Genomic DNA, 21,138 nt, shown 5'->3' with positions numbered 1-21,138 from the left:
TATCTATCCATGCAGTCGATAGTCCTCAGAGCGTTCACAATTGCAAGAGGAAGTCTAACTGGGCAAGGTTGCATTTTTCTAGCAAACAAAACATTATGGCGTGAGTGCTGGAAAGTTACCTAGAGTAAGAACTAAGAACAAATGTGCTATTCTCAGGAATGGTGTTTTGGGTTGCATTCCATCTAATGTTGCTGCATTTTTGTACAAAAATCAATTATCTGGAAAGAGTGCCTTGTTTGTGTTTAATTTTTTTAAAATCCATCCTACTTTTCTGAAAAAAAACATTGGAGCTCCAAGCAGGTTAATTGCTATGTGTCTTGTCCTTGCCTGTCTTGTGTAGAAAGGGCTTTGTTTGCTAAACTCTATAGATCTAAAATAAGCCAGGAAAGAATAACTCTTGAGAATGGGCCTCTGGGATAGGTTTATAAGAAGTATATCCTCTCTGATCATTGCTCAGATCTGAACATACTAAAGTAGCCCACCAGGTATTCAGTAAATCTATATGTACTGGTGATAAGATGTATCCAGTGTAATCTCTTCAATCCTAAGTATGAATGGATGTTTAGCAAAGGAATCTGTTGTTGTTGTTGTTGTTGTTGTTGTTAAACACCATTCAAAAAAGAAGAAGACTTAAGCCAACTTACAGCAGAATTAAAACATACAACCATTTTAAAAGCGTATACACCCGTCACATAAATATGAAATGCTAATGGACAGAAATTACTACACCTCTTGCCATACCTCTCATCTCATCAGCCATCTCATTTCATAAACTACACAGGATCAAACTCATGCTTTCCAATAGGGCGAATGCTCAACAGGGAGCTACATAAGAGGCTCCCTTATATAAGGTCAAACCCGGTATTGTCTCCTCTGGTTTGCAGTGGCTCCCAGGGTCTTGGGCAGAGAGGAGTCTTATTCATTATCAGCTACCTGATGCTTTATCAGTGGAGATGAGACGCTAGGGATGGCAGCAACATCTGGCACCCTTGGGCAACTGACAGGGTACACTGCTTGCCATGCCCCCCCTCCCCATCACCCTCGGTACCAGGCTGTTGTATCTGACCACCATATACCATGGCTTAGCATTGCTCAGCAACATTAAAAGAGTGGCTTGATCCTGCCAGTGCCGCCTGATGGAGGAGGGCCCCCACTAGCGTACCCTTTGCAAAGGACCCCTCAGACCTGGAGCTGGCCCTGTGAAACACCTTATGCACTTAATGTGTGAAGTAGGCTTTTAAAAACACACACACAACAAACTAATCCCTGTTGTCTTTGGCTTATATAGGATATATCTAGTCAGTTAAAAGAAAAATAAATGACTTTCAAAACTAGGAGATGCCCCATTTGTCCTATTTCAGTGAAATCACACATCTTTGGGAAGAAAAGGCGTTTCATGTCAGTTTTGCTGTTCTATGGAGTAGGCGCTGGGTGGCACTTCACAAAAGAAGGGGAAACCTAGAAAGACAACGTTTTGGCATTCAGACCATGTAAATATTGTCTGTCTCCAACTCTAAACTTCTTGTCTGCTAGGTCTCTTTTCTTTCATTAATTTTTTCAACACCCTGGAAAAGTGTGTACCTATTCCTGGAGGTGTGGAGGTATTAGCACAAGGGCAGTGTGTTTGATGGGAGGAGAGAGAGCACATGTTCTGCACGCATAAGGTTGCAGGTTCATTCTCTGGCATCTCCAGGCAGGGTTCGGAGGGACTCCAACCTGTGACCTTGTGGAGTCACTGCCTGTCTGTGGCACTCCAGAAGATGTTGGAGCTCAGTTCCCATCATTCCTGACCATTGTCCATGCTGGCTGGAGATGATGGGAGTTTGGGAGTCCAACAATGTGTGGAAGCCTGCAGGTCCGTCCCCCCGCCACTGTAGATGATGTGGAGTTACTTGGTCAGCCTTGTTATTAGGGAGTTTCTTATTGTAGGTCTGAGGCAGCACAATTATGTGGGCTGGCCTTCATGGGTCAGATGAGTATCTGATCTCTGCAGATGCCCTTAGGTCCACCTTCTGCTTGTGGTGGTTTGTTCTATGCATGTTTAGACAGAAAAAAGTCCTTCAACTCCCAGCATTCCCTAGTCAGCAGAGCTGTAGGACTTTTTTCTGTCTAAACATGCATAGGATTGTGTCCTAAAAAGCAAATAATAAACAGTGTGTGTGTGTGTGTGTGTGTGTGTGTGTGTGTGCGCGTGTGTGTGTGAGAGAGAGAGAGAGAGAGAGAGAGAGAGAGATTTTTTGCTGGGGGTGAAAGCCTTCTCAGAAGACTGATCCTTTCTGAGACATGTGAGTCTGATCAGTGGCTGATAACGTTCACTGTATATGCTTGGGAGGCATTCAGTCAGTTCAGACATCACGTTTCTCTACACTCTACTCAACAGTTGATTTTGTAGGGGGTACTACCCACACATGTTCTAACTCCACCGTTGTGTGACTGTGGGCTCCCGTGGAGTTGAGTAAAAGTCAACACGACATTTGATTGACAGTTCCTCTGCCCCCTCTCCTCCCTCAGTCCTGGCAGTTCTTCTAGAGCGTCACTCCCTCCTTTCACCACTTTTGCCAGGGAACTTGGTAGCCAGTGGGAAAAGTTAACTCAATGTATTGGGAAACTCCACGGAGTCCTCCACACAACACAACAGTTGTGCAGGAGCTCTCCTCTGCACAGCATGGATATTCAGCATGGAATGTTTTCCAAAAAAACTTCCACCGTTGTACGGAGTTTTCCCTCCAGACAACACATTTCTCAACGGTGGTGTAAAAACTCCACTGTGGAGTTCTAAACTTTTCCAGACTTGATAGTTCTTACAACAGTTTCTGGGGTTAAGCCCTAAAGAAACATGCCTTAGATCAGGCCCTGTTGCAAAGTCCACTACCACTGCATTATATTAGTGGTTTTTAACTTCTGAGACAAGCCGTGTGAGTACAGACATATCAGCCACCCGTGATTTATAGAGTGTGAGACAGAGGAGGGAGTTTTTGCCTAGTGAGATGGTGGTTGTCTTCATCCTGGGATATCCTATTTTCATGGAGACCTGTTAACTGTATTTGAATATGCAAACCAGCTGTGATTGCCCCCTTTTAAAGCCACTACATCTTTCCCCCTGTGAGAAAATAGAATTTTTGGGGGGAGGGAATTTAGATCAGGAACATGGTGCATGGTGAAGGATTGCTCCCTCAATTGTGTGACCTCCAATCTGGTTACACCTCTCTAGCCCATGGCTGCTTTGGCTACAACAAAACAAAACATTAGTGATAGGTTCCAAATGCAGATCTCCCAACTTTTCACCTAACTTAGCTTATATGTATTAATGTTGTTGTTTTTCTTTTTCCAATCAGTTTCCCTGGCGATTATTATTCCCCCCACCCCCCAAACAGCTCTTTTGTAGATTAGTTCTTTCTTTGCACCGTTTACTCATCAAGTGCCAGTTCTGGCTCACGTCTGGCTGACTGTTCCAGCACATGCAAGTACTGAACTTTTACCCTCCCTCCCTTTACCTTGAATTCACCTTTCCTCTTTTGTTTGCATTATGCACCTGCTGCCTTCATCATGTGCTAAAACTGGTGTGCTTTAAATGAAGAAGATCCACATCAAACGTAATTGGATCCTAGTTAATGCTTAGGACGTATACAAAATAATCTCCATTCTGCTGGGAGCGTTACACTCAGTGGTCTCGAATAAAATCAGGTGGATGTTTGGATGGGAGTTGCTACTCTTTGGCTAAAACTGCACCTTATAATACATTTGTGGTTGCTGCCACCCCATATTTCCCCAGTAGTATTTCATTTAAGAGAATACATGCTATGATGTCATTGTGCTTAACCCCTCCCCTCCCCCACAAACAGCAGCCAATGAAAAGGGATGGAGAAGCACTGAGTACGATCAAAACATTGTTTTCCACTAAACATTACTGGAGAGATGCAGGGTGGAGGTGGTACCACATTCATTGTTCCATGCAGGATAGTTCTCAATTGGGCAGAACATACCTTTGAGTTTTGTTTTGTTTCTAAATCATAGTTCTGGGCAAATGTGGACCTAACACACTACAAACTGCTGAGAGTTTGGCTATGCAGCACTAGCAGCAATTTTTCAGTGTTGGCTAAAGGTTCAGGAAACATAGGGTTGTATCATGACTAATTTCAGTCCCACTCATTTCAATGGGTCTACTCTATTTAGGACTAACATTGGATACAACCTGTAAGCTGCTCTTTAGATGCAACTTGGTTTACATTGTTGTCACCAGAAGGAAAAGTTGCTATGACTTATGGCCTGATTCAAAACATACTTAAGCCTCCATGTGTACATTGAGTGAATGGGCATCACAGGTAGTACAGGTCACGTGATGCTGATTGCCCCAGCCCTTATCTTTTCATAGGCTTTCCAGGCATTCTGGAATCCCATACAATCAAGATTCCAAAACACATGAAAAGCCTACATGTGTAGACTTTTCTGTGCAAGCATCCGCACTGAACATGCAGATGGTGGAGGCAGTGCCATCACATAATATCAAGGGTTGGGCCGGGGGCATAGCCCTACAATCCAATTCCATGGGTGATGCACACATGTACACATACTACCTCTGGTAATGCAGGCCCCCTTTTGCTATGAGCAACCTGAAAGAGTAACTTTTGGTATTGGATTCCATATAGCGGTGTCCTTATTCTGCTTCCAGTCTCCATCTTCGTGGGATCAATAATAATAAAAAAGGCCAGTTCTGTGGGCAAGGAGAACGAGATTTGATTTGAAGTTTGAAAATGTTTAAGACCAGCAGGATGCTCATTCAAATAATATTTGAATGATAGTAAGAAATAGCAGTGTATTAGCTCATACCTTGCAGTTCACTAGGGAAATTGTACATGATTGAAGGTGGCCATTCACGAAAGGGAGTGCCTTTGCATTAAGAGAGAGTGAGATTGAGAGATCCAGCCATTGTTCCAAGAATGGGCACCTTGAAACCTGGACATAGGATGCATACCTTCAAAGGTCACGATGAAATGGCTTCTTTCCTTGACTCGATCATCTGCCCTTTCTCCCTTACCTGCTGTGCAGTATATTTAGGGTCGCACTCACTAAAATGTTTGAGGTGAGAGCAGTGGAAAACAGGATTGAGGAAGAAACCAGTGGCATGATCAATGGCAGTATTGAGTTTAAAAATATGACAAGATGGCAGCCCTTATTGTGATTTAGATGACAGTGTGACCAAGATATAGTGGAAACTAGTTTACAGTCTTAACCAATTGGTCTGAAATCGCGCGTCTCAAACCATGCACTTTGGATTTTAAAGAAGGGGTTGGTTCATCCTCTGAAGAAATGGAGAATTTGCTCAGTTAATGAGATTTATTGCGTAATCACATATAATTGGTTCAATTCTTATAGTTATGGAACATTTAGTTTGCCAAGAAATACATTCATTTAATTTAGTATCAGCATATTTTCTAGGGCAGAACTTCCTTTATGTGCGTTAGACAATGCTTTACTTTTATGAGGGTGCAATGCTTTGGTTTGTGCCATCTGAACTGGTGCTATAATTATAATTTCATGTATTTTATTAGGCCCTACTCTTTAATTGCGCTTATAAATATGCATCATAGCAGCATGGGATTATACCTTGCTTTGATTGGCAGCTTTGGGATTTTGCAATTCTTTTCTGTAGTAAGTAAGCCTGTATCTCACGGATATGAGCCTCTCTTGTGCAATAGAGCTCTGGATATATATTCCTTTACAGCATACAGGAGCTTGCTTAATAAATGTATCTGTAGGAGCTAAAATGACAAGTGTAGAAGTTATTAACCATTGTTAATTTGCTCTTCTCTTGATCATCCTTTCACCAGCCTATTGTGTGTGTATTGGTCTGAATGACCACCTAAATTGGTTATAGTGCAGGCAACAAATAGGTATTCATGGCCCGTCATTGCGATGAGCTGTGAATCTGAAGGAGCTACAGCAGCTCTATTTATATGGAGCAGAAGCTGATGGTTAAATGAAGTTGGGTGTCCTGTGTTGAGCTTTTAGGTGGTGCTCTTTAGCATAGCTTTTAATATCTTATTTAATGGGGTATTGCACAAAGAGACTTGTGTGAGAGGTATAGGAAGGTAGCCACTAAGCATGAGACTCAAGGGTGTGTATGCACTTTGTGTTCTATTTTTGATAGGCGTGGATGCTCGCCTACACAAGAGAATGCATTTATGTGGCTCTTTCCTTCACCTGAAGGATGATCCCTACAATTGTCCCATCAACCCAGGCATGTTTTGAGAAGGCAAAAGGTGACTTGAGGAGTTTGTGTGTTCCTATTCAAGGCACCTATAACGAAGCTCAGACCACAACCCTGGATAAAAGTATGTCAATAATTGCACCCTCCATTATTCTATGAAAAGTTAATTGCAATGTTAAAAGTATCTTTTGCTTTTTAAGTATATGCTGTAGCATCATGGTGGAATCTAAGACATTTAAAATTGGTATATTGGAATATTTTCTTGAGGTAACACAAGAAAGTGGACACAAGGGTTGATGTCTACAATATTGTGTAGAATGGATGGTTGGTGTCTATAATGTGTAGAATGGAATATCTGACTCCCACTGTATTTAAGGAATAGTATTAGGGTTGTTGTTGTTGTTGTTCTGAAGGGCACCTAGTGAATTCAGTTTTATTTGTGTGAGGGGTGTGTGTGTGTGTGTGTTCTGCTAGCTAACATAGCAGCTGAAGAAATTCCTAGGGTGATCAAAATCCAGGGACTGGAAGACTTACAAACTTAGATGGTTACTGAAAGCAGTTCTGTGTTTCTTTTGGGAAACTCTATGGCACGAGTTTGCATTGTGATGTGTCTTTGTTATGTTTGCTAATCCATCGTATTGTTCAATGTTGTGTGCCGGTACATGGCGATGCCAGAACAAATGACTTTATTGTTAACTGAAACCTCATGGCCCATGATGTATAGTAGAAAAATGCAATGTTTTCAAGCTGCATTGCAATGTTCATATACTCTGACTCAGACTGACTCTTCTAATCCAGCATCTCATTGACAATGTTCAACAATGGAGACTTCAGTAGAAAGTAGAAGTGCCGGTGAAGTGAGTGGTTTAAAGATCATGTGGACCCTGCAAAAGCTTCCCAATGGTTTGACATGTGCTAGGCTCTGACACCTACACCTAGCTTTCTAAAAGTGAATATTTTTTTAATGTTTCTGGGTATAAAAGTTAAAGGTGCTTTTCTGGGCACAACTCAAGCACAGCACTGTCCAGGCTGTGCATCCAGGTTGCTATATATACTGAGCATGGACACTTAGCTAGGAACAGTACCAAAGGCTTAGAGGGTTGAACTTGATGATCACTCGGATGTTCTCTGATCAATGGGCTTAATTTCCAACGTTAGGTATTTCAGAAAAGTGGCAAATAATTAGTCTTTACTTGCCAGAGAGCTCACTGCAACAGTTGAAAGACTGAAATGAAATCTCTTGTAATAGATATCCATGTGGGCTTTGATGCTATGAGTTGGACAGACATGCTTTTCATGTGTAGAACATAGTGCAAGTTGAGCAAACCTGATTCCACCTCCTCCATCAAAAAACAAAAACAAAATACCCTCTACTGGCCTATGAATGCACATTGAAGACTTCATACAGCTATGTTTCTTGTGAATCTTTATTGTGAGTTGACTACCTTTTAGCAGCTAGAATATGAAGTTAGAGGTTGTGGGGAATTGTTAGTCATAGAAGTAGTTGGCCCCAAACAAATATTGTCTATGGGAGTTATAGAATTACATTTATGAGAGATTTATAATTGGTAAGATTTGTTAATGGAGTATCTAACAAGTACTTCTTCACACAGCTCATAGCTAAACTATGGAATTTGCTACCAAAAGATGTAGGGATGGCACCAATTTGGATGGCTTTAAAGGGGGTGGGGTTTAGATAAACTCCTGGAGGAGAAGGCTATGTGCTATCTCCAGGATCAGAGGCAGTAAGCTTATACACTAGTTGCTAGGGAATATGGGCACTCATGATGCACCTGTGTCCTGCTTCTGGGTTCCTTGTCAATAGCTGGCTGGCCACTGTGTGAACAGAGTACTGGACTAGATGGACCTTAAGTCTGATCCAGCATGGCTCTTCTTATGTTCTTATCTGTGATTTTGGGTTTTGGGAAGCCACGGATTTCTGATCACATAATTCATGAAGCCTATCCAATTCCCCCCACCCACTAAATACTTTAGTGTATTTAGCTTATAGTGACAACATAAAACGTAAGCTTCAGCGATGGCTTGGCAAAATATGTTTGCATGCCAGCTGCAACCAGGACCTGCTGTTCAAAACAGGAGTGAGCTCTCTGAAATCTACAGTGTCAACAGCTTCTGACTTCCTTTGCTTCACCACCTGCTTCATAATAGGACTAACTATTTTAAGCCAAGTAATCACTTTCAATAGTGAAATCTTGGAGAGAGTTTAGGCTCTGTCTCTTTGCATTCTGTGGCACCCCCTCAAATAGGATTGTAGTAAAGTTCTTAATGCTTCTGTGATGTACACACGTTAGTATTGTTAATTGCTCATACCTGATGGAATATCGACATGTTTTGGTGCAAGTTCAGAAGGAAATTGTCAGTTCTAAAAGTTGTTCTCATTTCCTGAATGCAGGAATGGATTGGGAACTTGCAGGGGGAAACCTTCCAGTCTGTATATCAATAAGATCTCCTTGGTATCTGTTTATTAGTTAACTGGTTCTCTGCTGTCCTTTCCATATTTGCTGGGCATATGCTTCTCTGGTACTGTAATCCCAGGATATTTGTAAAATAACGTTAAAAATGTATACAATTATGCACCCCTACATACCAATAACTTACATGTGTTTTGCAAAATGGGAGAGATAAATTGTCAACATGGGTGGTAGCTTTCACATGGAGGAAAATGAAAGTGGAAGACTGTCTGCACCAGATTGTGTGATGAAGCGTGGACTGCACAATCAATGTTTGATTTTAGCAGGCACAGATTATGAGAAAATAGGGTATGTCCAGCCCAGTTCAACTGTAGACCAAAATTAGGGTTGCAGTACATAAGAACCAACTGTTTGTAATTAATTCATGCGAAATGTATGCATTTAATTTTGGATTGGCTTCCGATAATTCAGTTCATGGGCTGAGCTACATTTTTCTAATTGGCTTGGAGAGCACTTTTAATTACTCCTTTTTCTTTTTCTTGGATGGCCAGTTTGCTGAGAAGGGTTGAGAAGGAAAGTTTGATGCTAGCTGGCCCTTCTGGTTAGGACTGAAATGTTCACATAGCGCTTGTTGGGATATTGTATGTACCACAGCAAATGATTCAGCATGGGGCTTAATTAGTCTTCCTCCGCAGTGGCTGCTTGCCTAGGACAAATGAGTTCTGAACATCTGGCTCACGTGGTATGGACACTATAGCTAACACACGAGGCCTTCCAGATGATCATTTTATTGAGTTGGAAATGTTAAACTGTAGCTGCTGGCCTTAGACTTTCTTTTATACCTGAAACAAAAAGTCTAAACTGCATTTTATTTTTTAAAAATCTATGTCTTTCAATTGTACGCATAGGTTGGAGGGGGTGGGGAAAATGGTTACTTTTCTGTAATATTGCTGCCTTAAGTGGCAGCTCCACATTGCTTCATTGTAAGACTGGTTTCGGTTGTTGCTGAGTTTTAGTGTAGACTTCCATATGTCATTTTCCCAGTGCAGGCAGGCAGTGTGGGACCCATGGGCACCAATATGCCTCCAAACACCTTTTTTTGGTGCCCACCAAGGTGCCTGACCTCTCCCACGTTTTATTTTTTTTAAATAACAGTTTCAGCTGCTGGAATTGCTTCAAAATAAAGTGAAGCAATTCCATCTGCCATCTTTATTTCCCAGGAATGCCTCTGGGCCATATGTGGGACTCAGAGACATTCTTAGGAAATGAAGGAGGCAGGCGGTTGTAGGCTGATGCTTCCCTTGCAGCACACCCAACCACCAAGGAAAAAGAAGAAGGGAGGATTCTAAACTGGATTTGTACATTAAAAAGAAACTTCTATCTGGTAAACTGGGTGTGGTGTGGATAAAGAGAGTAGGTGGAGCAGTGAGGGGGCACTAAGAAGGTTAGTGACAAGCCAGATAGGGGAGGGGGCTCAGGAAGCCAGCAGGAAATTAGTAGAGAAGGGGAGCAGCAGGAAGCCAGCAGGGGCTGGAATAGTCATCTAGGAGCAACCTGGGTGTGAAGTGGCTGGGGAAGGTTGTGTGTTTGTGGTCTGGTTCTCACAAATTGGCACCAAAGAGTATGGGCTCGATATGGGCTGCCATTGAATAGTGGGTTATCGGTGAATTATGGATTATAATTATGTGCGAACCTTGTACTATGGGTTCTTAACCACAAACAACCAAAAAAGAGAATCTATGGTTTATTGTTGGGTTGTGAACTCTGGTTGTTCATGGTTAACAACCCATAGTTAAACAGTAGCACAGAATGGCACTCTTCACACAAGACAAGAATGGGGCTGTTCACCCAACACTCTAACCCACACTCAGTGGTTGAGTGTGGATTATTTGTTTAACAGTGGGTTGTTAGTTGAACCGTGGGTTAGTGTGTTGTCTGAACCCAGGACATAACCATGCAGTGTGGCTTATTTTCCCCTCAAACAATAATTTGAAATACTAAGATTTTAACAATTCACTAACCTTCAAAAGCAGTAGAAAAATAAGTTTGCCAGTAGTACCCAGGCATCCTTACTGTCCATGTTAGGTCAGTATGGAAGCAGAGAAGCCTCTCTAAACAGTGGGTGGAGTGAAGCAGGAGTGGTCTTTATTTTTACTACCTTGCGGTACTATCTCCAATATATATGGTGCTCCCACACAGTGGGTGAAGGTGATTGCCTTGTGGGGGGCGGAGGGGGAAAGGTGTTTGTTCCAATCCCCATAGCTTGATACCTTCTTCTTGTAGTAGTGCCTATTTGAGAAACCAGGCTCCAGTGCACGGTGATCGTTTCTTTTTAATGTGCAAAATCCAGTTTAGAAGCCTCTACAGTTAACGGGGAAAAAATGAGCCATTGTATCTCTGGCACATAATCTGAATGTGAGATTCACCATCCTATTGTGTTTCAGCAACCTCCTGACCCCTGTACTGTTCACGTTAGACATTGCAGGAGAGGTCTGAACTTGTGATGGAAAATAAAAGCTTTCCTCTCTCTGTCGTTTAGGCGAGAGTTCAATTGTAAATTGATTTCTATTCTATTGCTCTGCAGAACAGCCCCTGACCACAGGATTAGCTCTGTTTAATTGGTAACTCAGTGATTGCTCCTGGGGCTCATTTGGTGTTGTATAAGAATGGCTTCATCATGCTTTTCTCTTGTATAGATGCTGAGGTTTGTATTTCCTTGAGCTGAAGGAACTAAAAATACAGATGCTGGAACATGATACATGTTTCCATGCATCACACTACTTTAGGTAACTTCACAAATGATGCTGGGGGCTCCTTTTGTAGCCAAGGGCTCCATTCGTAGCCAGGGGCTCCATTTGTAGCCAAGGGCTCCATTTGTAGCATGCCTCCCAGGCAAATGTATGAATATTGTTACTTTGGCATGTAAGTCAAGGAACAATCTTTACAAGAAAAATCAAAAGTGCCTATTAACTTCTAATTATCTCGGGTGCACACATTCCCAGTTCAGGTGATAATGTCACAGTTATGCTCAACCCTTTCACTCGTGCATACAGCTCCTTCCCTTCTCCTTTTGCGTTGAGCCATGATAATTTCCAACCAACTGTAGTTCTCCATTTTGTCTGAACTGAGAAACTATGCCTACCAACTTTGGAGCAAGCCAGGATATTAAGCTATGGTTTGAAGTTGGTTTAATATTCTGTCTGGTTAGTGTTTTCCATGAATAGTAGAACATGCTGTTTATGTCAGGGGACGAGCACTTATTTATTTATTTATTTATATTTATTTATTTATTTATTACATTTTTATACCGCCCAATAGCAGGAGCTCTCTGGGCGGTTCACTTGGGGTTTATTTCTTGCTTAAACACTAAGACTTTTAGGATGTGATGACCTTACAAATGACAAACTTGAACTTGACTTTCAGGAACGCAATTTGAAAAGCAGCAGCCGGGGATACAGGTCACCAACTAGACTGAGTTGGAAGCACATGTGTGAGAATAAAAGAAAACAGTCGAACTGTACTTGGACAAATCTGTTGACATAGCAGGCAAACTGCTGAGCCAGTTTGAGATTGTGGGAAATATCAGTACAAAAGAATGTATTCAATTAGGGAAACATAGGCTGCAGGCCTGTGCACACCTGCTTGGAAGTAAAACCCACTGAACTCAGTGGAATGTACTTCCAAGCAAACATGCCATAAGATTGGTCTGTTGGAAGCAATTTCGGAGAAATCAAAGTGCAAGGAAGGAGACAATGCTAAGGGACCACTGCAGGCATCTGAAGGATGTGGCATTGTTTGTTTCACTTGGCCACGTCTGAATAAGTGCTTCTATTCCATACAGACATGGAATAAATCAACCATTGGTAAAAGGCGTTTTGGCCATCTGTTTCTAGTACGGTGGACCTTTCTGTAATGGTGACAGGTAGGGCATGTATTTTTGATGGGGTCCCTATGTTAAGAAATGTAGTTGATCCTGTTAAAGGAGCGGAAAATGAAGCTCTGAGTGTAAATGGAACATCCTTGGAAGGTCTTGTCAGAAATCTATTTATCTACTTATTGGATATACCGCCCAATAGCCAAAGCTCTCTACTAAGTGTTGCGCCATGATGGATGGATTGATAGCCAGTTCTTCTATTTCTCATGTACCTTTTCCCACCACTTCAATTTGTCTCAATCTGTTGAGCTCAAGCAAGTTTCAGTTGATAAGACAGTTCTGCCTCCTATAAGCCCCTTCCCTGATTTATGCCAACTATTTTTAAAGATCCCCTCCCTGACAAACATTAGGCAAGAAGCATGAAGACACCTTGATTTATTTATTTATTTATTTATTTATTACATTTCTATACCGCCCAATAGCCGAAACTCTCTGGGCGGTTCACAAAAGTTGAAACAAAAGTTGAAACCAACATGTTAAAACCACAATTACAAAATACAGTATAATGATTCCCTTGTGTTCATACTTCCAGGAAAGAGTTTCCTTGCCCATGAACTCTCATTGAAAAGACGCTTCATAACCCAGTCCTGACTTCTAAAGAATATTCCTCTTTTGATATTTATGCCTTGGTTTTCTTTTACTTAGTAGGATGCAGTCCAGAGTGTCCCTTTTAAGAAATTGGTAACCTTTATAGGACGAGTTAGAAATCTATAGGCTTTAAAAAACACAGAAAAAGCTACTCTTTAGAGGACAATATTAGCTGTGTTGCTATGGTGCAGTGTGTGGGGGTGGTTAATTAGACACAGATACATACAGAGTTTTCTGGTGTCCATGGCAACTATCAGGCGTAAGAAGAAGAAGAAGAAGAAATACAGTGACTTGAAATGTTTTCTTCTTCTTCCTGAATAGTATAGATTTTGTGTTTGCTTATATTACGAAATTCTGCAATGATGTTAAAAGGGAAATTCTGGTTTTGTTTCATTAAGAGCCTTTTAACAGATGGGACAGGTTTAGCCGGTGTTCACTTATCACTCCACTCTGACAGTGACAAGGAGACCTATAGATTACAATGGAAAGGTAAATTTATGACATGGTGCTTTTGTTAGTTACGCTGTGTAGAATGTAGGCAAAAAGGGAAACTAACTACTGGAGCTGAGATAAGGCCTGTGCATGGTGTGTGTGTGTGTGTGTGTGTGTGTGTGTGTGTGTCTGACCGCTTTTGCTTTGGTGTGTATTAGTTTTTTGTTTTTTTTACTTCCAGAGAAAACTATGCTTTTGGCCCACCAGCCTTCACAAAACTCAGATCTCTCTAAACCCTTTCTAAATGATCTTGAGGGCCAAATTGCAACCTAGACTCAATGAAGATCAGTTCAGATGGCCACTTCGTTACAAGAATTAGTTCTGTCCAGGCCCTTAAAACACCAGCTGGCCATGCACACATTGGTGGTGTACCTCGACCCAAAGTGAATGGGCTTTGGATGTGTGTTTGTAAGTGAGAAGGCAAGGAAATGGGTAAGCTGTACATGGAGATGTCTAAAAATGAAAACATACTCCAGATGGGGTAACAAGGGGGTTGGATAAATTCCTGGGGGAGAAGGCTATCAATGGCTACTAGCTCTGAGGGCTATGTGCTACCTCCAGTATCTGAGGCAGTAAGCCTATATGCACTAGTTGATGGGGAACATGGGTGGGAGGGTGCTGTTGCACCATGTCCTGCTTTGTTGGCCCCTGGCCAATAGCTGGTGGGCCACTGTGTGATCAGAGTGCTGGACTAGATGGATCCAGCGTGGCACTTCTTATGTTCTTATGGGTCTATACCTCATTAGTAGAGCGCAAGATTCCCATGCAGAAGCTCTGAAGCTTTAACCTCTAGACTCCCAGTTAAAGGACCTTAGGTAGCAGGATTGGGAAATAGTTGTGCCTGGGGCTTTGGGGACCCACTGTCAGATGGAGTAGTAGACAATATTGGGTTAATACTTCAACCAAGATGGCTTCAAAGCAAGAATCCATTGTGAAGTGGCAATGTTGAAATTTATTTGTGGATCTGACACTGTTGGGCAGACTTGATAAAGACTAGGAGTGGCCATTTCACCATGGAAAGTAATTGTCACTCTTTAGGTGTTTATGTCTACTCTTCCTCTTGCTTTGCTGATTCATTACCTGTCTGGAGTGGGCCACACCCACTCGGATTGGATCTTTTCTTCTTTTGAATCAATCTTGTTTTCTTCTGTGCTGTGCATAGTAATACGACGACACACCAATCTCTAGCTGGATCTCTCACTTTGAATAACATTCACCATATTTTCTCTTCTGTCTGTACCCGTGCAGGTGTAATTTTATAGGCCAGCTGAGGATAGCCATACATCTTTTAAAATGGGCTCTGGCCAAAATAAGCTTATGTCAGAATAAATTTGTTACACTTTAAGGTACCAGACTCTTTGTTGTTTTTATAATACTGGGTTAGATTGGCCAGTTGGTACATTAAAACCATATGTTCAATTTGAAAGCAGAATAAATAAAAAAAATAAATAGTGCATCTACAAGAAAATCCATTATCTAGTTTTCATTTTTGTAATCTTTATAGATGGCAATTATATTTTTTGGGGGAGTCTGCTTTCTTACGTCTGTCTGTTTTATTTATGAACCATCTAAAATTTTCAGGTGTTATACAGAAATTAAAAAACAACTCAGGCCCTTCTCTTTGGCTTATAATTCAACAGTCATGACACAAAGGGAAAATAATCAAATCCAGGTACCAGTTTTCCATAAAGTTACGTGATTGGTACAATGACTGGGTGGAGTGGTCACTGAACGTTAAGCAACACATTATGTTAATTATGTAGTGTGTAGTTTATCCCTCTTTGTTTTTTACTGTAGTGTAAAATTGGGACTACAGCCCACTGGGAGGGTAGGATTAAACCTCCCCTCCACACGCCTGGCTCACACATAATAACAATCCAGAATATGGCTTGAGTATGGGTTGTGTATTCTAGTTGTTGAATCGTGGTTCTTGTTATGTGTGAACCCTGCATTATGGTTTAGCTATGGGTTGTTTACCATGAACAACCCAGTAAGAGAACCCATGGGGCTGTTCACATGTAACAGTGGCAAATAGGTTAATTAATCCATGATTTTCTGTGGCGTGTCCTGGGTACGGTTCAAATGACAAACCCTCTAGTGTTGCATAACTTACAGACTAATTAACTACTAATTGTTCATATGTCACATAGCAGCTCCCAGTTGAGCATTGAACATTCAAAAAGCTGTGGGTTGAATATTCAAAATGGCTGGCATAACCCATGGCAAATTGTGGGTTAATTAACCAAAAATTTGCCACTGTTACAGGTGAACCAGAGCCATAATTTGTTGTTGGGTTGTGAATCTGGGTTGTTTAAGGTTAATAGTCTAAACTATAATGCAGGGTTTATATGTAATAACAACACACAATTCAACGACAACCTATATTTGACCCATACTCTGAGTTGTCGTTATGTGAGAACCATGTCACTGTTTGTTTTCTGAAATCCTCCCCACTGATGGGGGTGGGGGAAGTTAAAAAAAAGAAAAAGTCTCCACTGGTGTCAATGGGGGCTTTTTCTTTTTTAATCCCCTCCCTTCCATGGGTGGTGGTGTTTCAGGAAGCAGACTGTGTGTGTGTGTGTGTGTGTGTGTGTGTGTGTGTGTAAATGTAGGTGTAGGTTTAATCCTTCTCTCCAGATGCTCTATGTTCCCAATCTGAACTGGGGCTGAATGTGCTTACATTAGAGCAAACAAGAAAGAGAAGCACCAGCTATCAATGTGTAGCTTGACCTTGAAAATTCTGGGAAAGGATGACCCACCAAATGGCAATCGTTTCCAGACGAGAGGTTGGAGCAATCCTTGCTGTCCTGCATCTTCTTAATTTGTCAGGTGGACTAGTTCCTAAAAGAGATGATTCTGGGAAAGGAGCTTAATGGCTGTCCCACACGAACCAATGTGTGTTCCTATTGCTTTGTCTTGAAAAAGAAGCAGTCCACCTCCATAGACTCTTCTTGTGCTCGAAAGTTTTAAAGTATCTGCTAATACTGGGACTTTTTAAGGAAGCTTCATAGATGAAATTATTTGGGGGATGGGGTGGGGGAGAAAGCTAAAATAAAGGCGAAGGGACCTGTAATCTCTTTTTGTGGTTCAGGCTGGGGTCATTCCTTAGGCTAGTGAGATTCAACTGTACTTAAATTGAATGGACAGGATCACACTATTGCCCCGCTCGTGCTCTTCGGTCCTCTGATGCCATGTTTCTCACCTGCCCAAGGGTCTCTACTTCCCTTGCTCAGCTTCGTCCATTTTCTTCTGCTGCCCCTTATGCCTGGAACGCTCTTCCAGAACATTTGTGAACTACAAGTTCAATCGCAGTTTTTAAAGCTCAGCTAAAAACTTTTCTTTTTTCTAAAGCTTTTAAAACTTGATTTTGATCTGACTTTTATACTGTTAGTTTTACTCTACCCTGTGCCTGTTTGGTGCATTCTCTTCCCCTTCTTATTGTTTTATTATGATTTTATTAGAATGTAAGCCTATGCGGCAGGGTTTTGCTATTTTATTGTTTTACTCTGTACAGCCCCATGTACACTGATGGTGCTATATAAATAAATAAATAAATAATAATAATAAGGTGCTAAATTAAATCATATGGTGTTCCTCAATAGGCAGTTCGTAAACATGAATATTATGGGGAAACTGGTTTATTAAGAACAAATTGAATTGCACCGTGAGGACGTAAACCACCTTCATGCGAAATTTCAAAATATACTTCACCATGTTTACCTTCTTCTTCTTTTTTTTTTTAAAAAAAAGCAAGACGTTGGTTCTATTCACAGTGTTGTATAAGCGATTACACTAAAACTGATATCTTCAGTGATAGAGTGGAAGTAAAGTCACCAGGCTGTTCTCACCTGGTAAAAGTTGAGCATTTTGACTGAGCAGAGCTCAGTGTCAGATATACACAGGCAAAGAAGAAAGCCTGATCTTCAAGTTATCCCATTTAAAAATGGAAGACAGTTTCAAACATCTCCAAGATCAGCCAAGACACAGAGATAATGTGTATACGGGTGTGTAACGTCAAGGCCATGTGTACTCTGCAAAGTCGTTATGTTCCTCTCTCGAGAAAAGTACTTTATGGAATACTTCCTAGCTAAATAAAAGTGATGCCTCTCCTGTTCTAATGTTGCGCTAGATCCTGAGTACTACCAGGGAAAATTTGTACTGGTTTGGTGTGTGAAGGACAGAGGCTGAAAGGTGAACTGAGTACTGTTAATAGACACCGGTGTTTGAGAAAGCCAGTCACTTGATGGAAATGGATGCCTCTGTCTACTTTGAAAGCTGTGGAAGATGTGTAAGAATGAGTGTGGAATAGGAAATGAAGGGAATGGGAAAAAGAAATGTGGATCTTAAAACATGGATGTCAGGCTTTCAGGATCTATTGTAAACTGCCTAGAGAGCTTCATCTATGGGGCGGTATATACATGTAATAAATAAATACATACATACTCTGTTTGTTACTAGAACTGAGATTTACCAATCAGAGCCCAATGCAGAAGACACACCCTTAGAATTAAAAAAAATTCCTGAGCCCAGGAATTCGTTTTCATTACCAGAACTGGATGGAGCTCACAGTTCTTCCACAAAAACATCCACTCTTGGATATGCCAAACTTTCTTCATTTTAGCAGTATAATCTCAGATAGGCAAGAAAGTCATTTTGCTGCTACTACTGTTAAACAATTGGGAGTTACAAATCCTTGCTGATCTACTGCAAATGACCCAGATTCGGCCCTACCTTCTGCCCATCCCTGTCTTAAAAGTCGATAGCTGGGGATCTGCCTTGTTCATTATATTCTATGCTGAGTGTTAGATGTTGCAAGCATGTGTCTGCCTCGGCTCCCTAAGGGACTTGGCAAAGACTAAGCAGGCCAACGTGCTCGGAACATATCTGAGGTCATAGGTTTGTGAAAACTATGAATAATGCGATGCAGGCCTCGTTTGGGCTCATGCTGGTGTCATCTGGAGTTAAATGTGAGTTGTAAATAAAAGCTTCCTTTCCAGTTGGCTTATTGAACTGTGCGTTGTGATAGCAGTTTCTGTGAGGCTCTGCGTTGATCTGAACTTTTGGATGTGTTCCCAGCTCTTCTCCTCTACTCCCCTTAAAGCAGTGTTCTCCATATCTCCATATGGACCTGGCCTGCTTATGGCCCCAAGAGTTGAATGCAGGAATGAAACTTTAAAGTGGTGGCAAAGAACTGGACACAGACATGCCATCCATATTGAACTGTGGTGGTATTGGTGGTGAAGGAGAGCTTTTACAGAATACCTTAATGGTGGTTGTCTGCTGATCTCACAAATGGCAGTATTATTCTCTAATGAAGAATATTTTTCTCCCCTTGTTCCTAAATTCAACCCCTCCCCCCATGTTTTCAATTGGCTCCAGGTGGGGAGCTTGGATCTTTGCTTTTTCAACCATGGGGCTGGCTAATGTGACTGTGTATAGGGTAATGCACCTCTCTTGGATGATTTCAGGTAAATAGCCAGGTAAGAGACTATCATTTGGTTTTAAAAGAGCAGTTTCCTGCCTTAGCGATACCATGACAACCATGTTAGGAATTCAAAAACTGACAAGGTTATTGGCCAGGGAAATGGTGGCTTCCCTTTATTGCTTCTAAAAGCATCTATAGAGCTGGAAAGAGAGCAAAGGGCTAACCAGTTTAACCCAAAAGCAAGATCCACTCCTCCCAGGCCAATCTGTATAACCCAGTTCCTAGTGTACACGAGAATCAGGCAGCAGGTATGCTACAGAATAAGAGAGGAACTTTAAAATGTTATGAGCTAACATAAACCATCCAAGATGGAGAAATACATGCATATCAATGTTTTATATATAGGGAGATTCCTGTTCCTAGCATTTCGCCCCTCCAAACCTTGATGATTTTATATATACACTGAATAGTTGCTTGAATGTTCAAAACACTGACCGATTTTTATTTCAGTACATGATATTTGGCAGCAATTCACACACAGGGCTGTTTAGTGTTAGGCAGTATTTGATAGCTGATGATGAGCTGAAATATTTAGCACTTGACAACTATTGCTTGAATGTTGACGGTGTTGGACAGTTTACACTGGCTTGTTGATATTCGACATCTTGATGAGCAACTGTGAAGAAACTGCCAGGTTGTCTAAAGCTCTCCGTTTTGAAATTTTGATGAATTCCAAAGTTTTACAAAATTTCAGCTCCGGAGTAGATGCTTTTCTGTTGTGAAATGATTCAGGTACTTAGTTGATGCTCCACCTGCCAGAATCACTGGAACAGCCATAGTTGCCATTACAGATACTCTATGCCAAAGTGAATAAAATTCTCCTCCAGGGGCTTGCCTGTATGTCCTCAAAGCTCCATGGTGGCTGCAAATCAGCGGTGCGTCAGTTATACGACACAATTGCAGATTTGCAGCCACTGTGGGGACTTTTCCGCGAAGCTGCACGGTTAAAAAGTCGGGGACTTACCCTGACTTTTTTGGTGGGAGCAAGGTCACACCGGCTCTTCTGTCGTCTGACCTCACTCCGTGGTTGATCCGGGGGGATGGCGACCGGCAATTGGTTGCCAGAAACCAGGAAGGAGGGCGCTTCCTCCTTGGCATGGGGATTACCAACCCCAACCCCGCAGGAGGGAAACCGCAGGGTTTAGGGGGAATGTGGCACCAATGCAGCACCAACAAGGCAACCCTCAGGTGAAAATATGAAAACTAATCAGCATTTACTTCTTTAAAAAGATAGTAAACTTTCTTAAGCAAACCTTGGAGGTGTTGTGAAAAGTATGTGTGGGAAGAGAAGGCGTATAGAGTATCTGGCCTATAAAAAATAAATCACATCTTCTAAAACTTTTGAAAACCCAGCAGTTACACTAGCACTACTTTCTTCATAGCCATGAGAGCTATAAATTTAAAAAACAAAAAGTTAAGATGCTTGGGTTTCCAGATTTCTGCAGCACACCCTGTGTGCATATGCTGAGATGGCTGCTAAAAACTCTTAGTGAACACCTGACAAGGTGACTGTAGCAGGAAAACCAATTACACACTCTCACTCACAGTCTTTGAGGTTGTGGGGCATTGTTTGCTCACAATAATCCTTGACACACCTGAATATAGAGAAGGAGAAACTCTTTCCTCAGAGGCAAGAGCTGAGCCCCCTTGCAGTGCAGAACCCGATGTAGAAGTCTGTTTGTCCTGTAGCACTCTAATGGTACCTACATCAAAGCTACAGTCTGCTCTTCATTATTATTTTTCCATTCTGCATTAGCTTTATATTCACCCAGTGACTGCCAGGGTCAGGGCCTAACAATGGGAGATAAGCCATTATTTGCAAAGTAGTTACTGCTAATTTCCTGTGAGGCCAGAGTGTTTTGAGCTTCCAGGGCTGTTCTGACCATGGATGGGTCATCTTTCAAACTGTAGTGATCTCTTGAACTGATTTGCCCTTGCCAGCTAAGTTGTGAAACTATCAGAGCTACACAGTAAACCTAGTCCACCCCCCCCCCCGCCA

At 41.7% G+C, this 21,138-nt stretch overlaps 1 protein-coding gene across 1 annotated transcript in view; it reads left to right on the top strand.

Annotated features, from left to right (window-relative positions):
- The window catches only part of GAS7 (growth arrest specific 7), a 140,355-nt gene that overhangs the window by 10,789 nt on the left and 108,428 nt on the right, over window positions 1-21,138 (top strand). The window lies entirely within an intron of this gene.

Source organism: Elgaria multicarinata, chromosome 3, assembly GCF_023053635.1.
Source record: "Elgaria multicarinata webbii isolate HBS135686 ecotype San Diego chromosome 3, rElgMul1.1.pri, whole genome shotgun sequence".
NCBI classification, from domain to species: domain Eukaryota; kingdom Metazoa; phylum Chordata; class Lepidosauria; order Squamata; family Anguidae; genus Elgaria; species Elgaria multicarinata.
The sequence above is the reverse complement of the archived record's forward strand: the minus strand, read 5'-3'. Positions and strand labels throughout refer to the sequence as shown.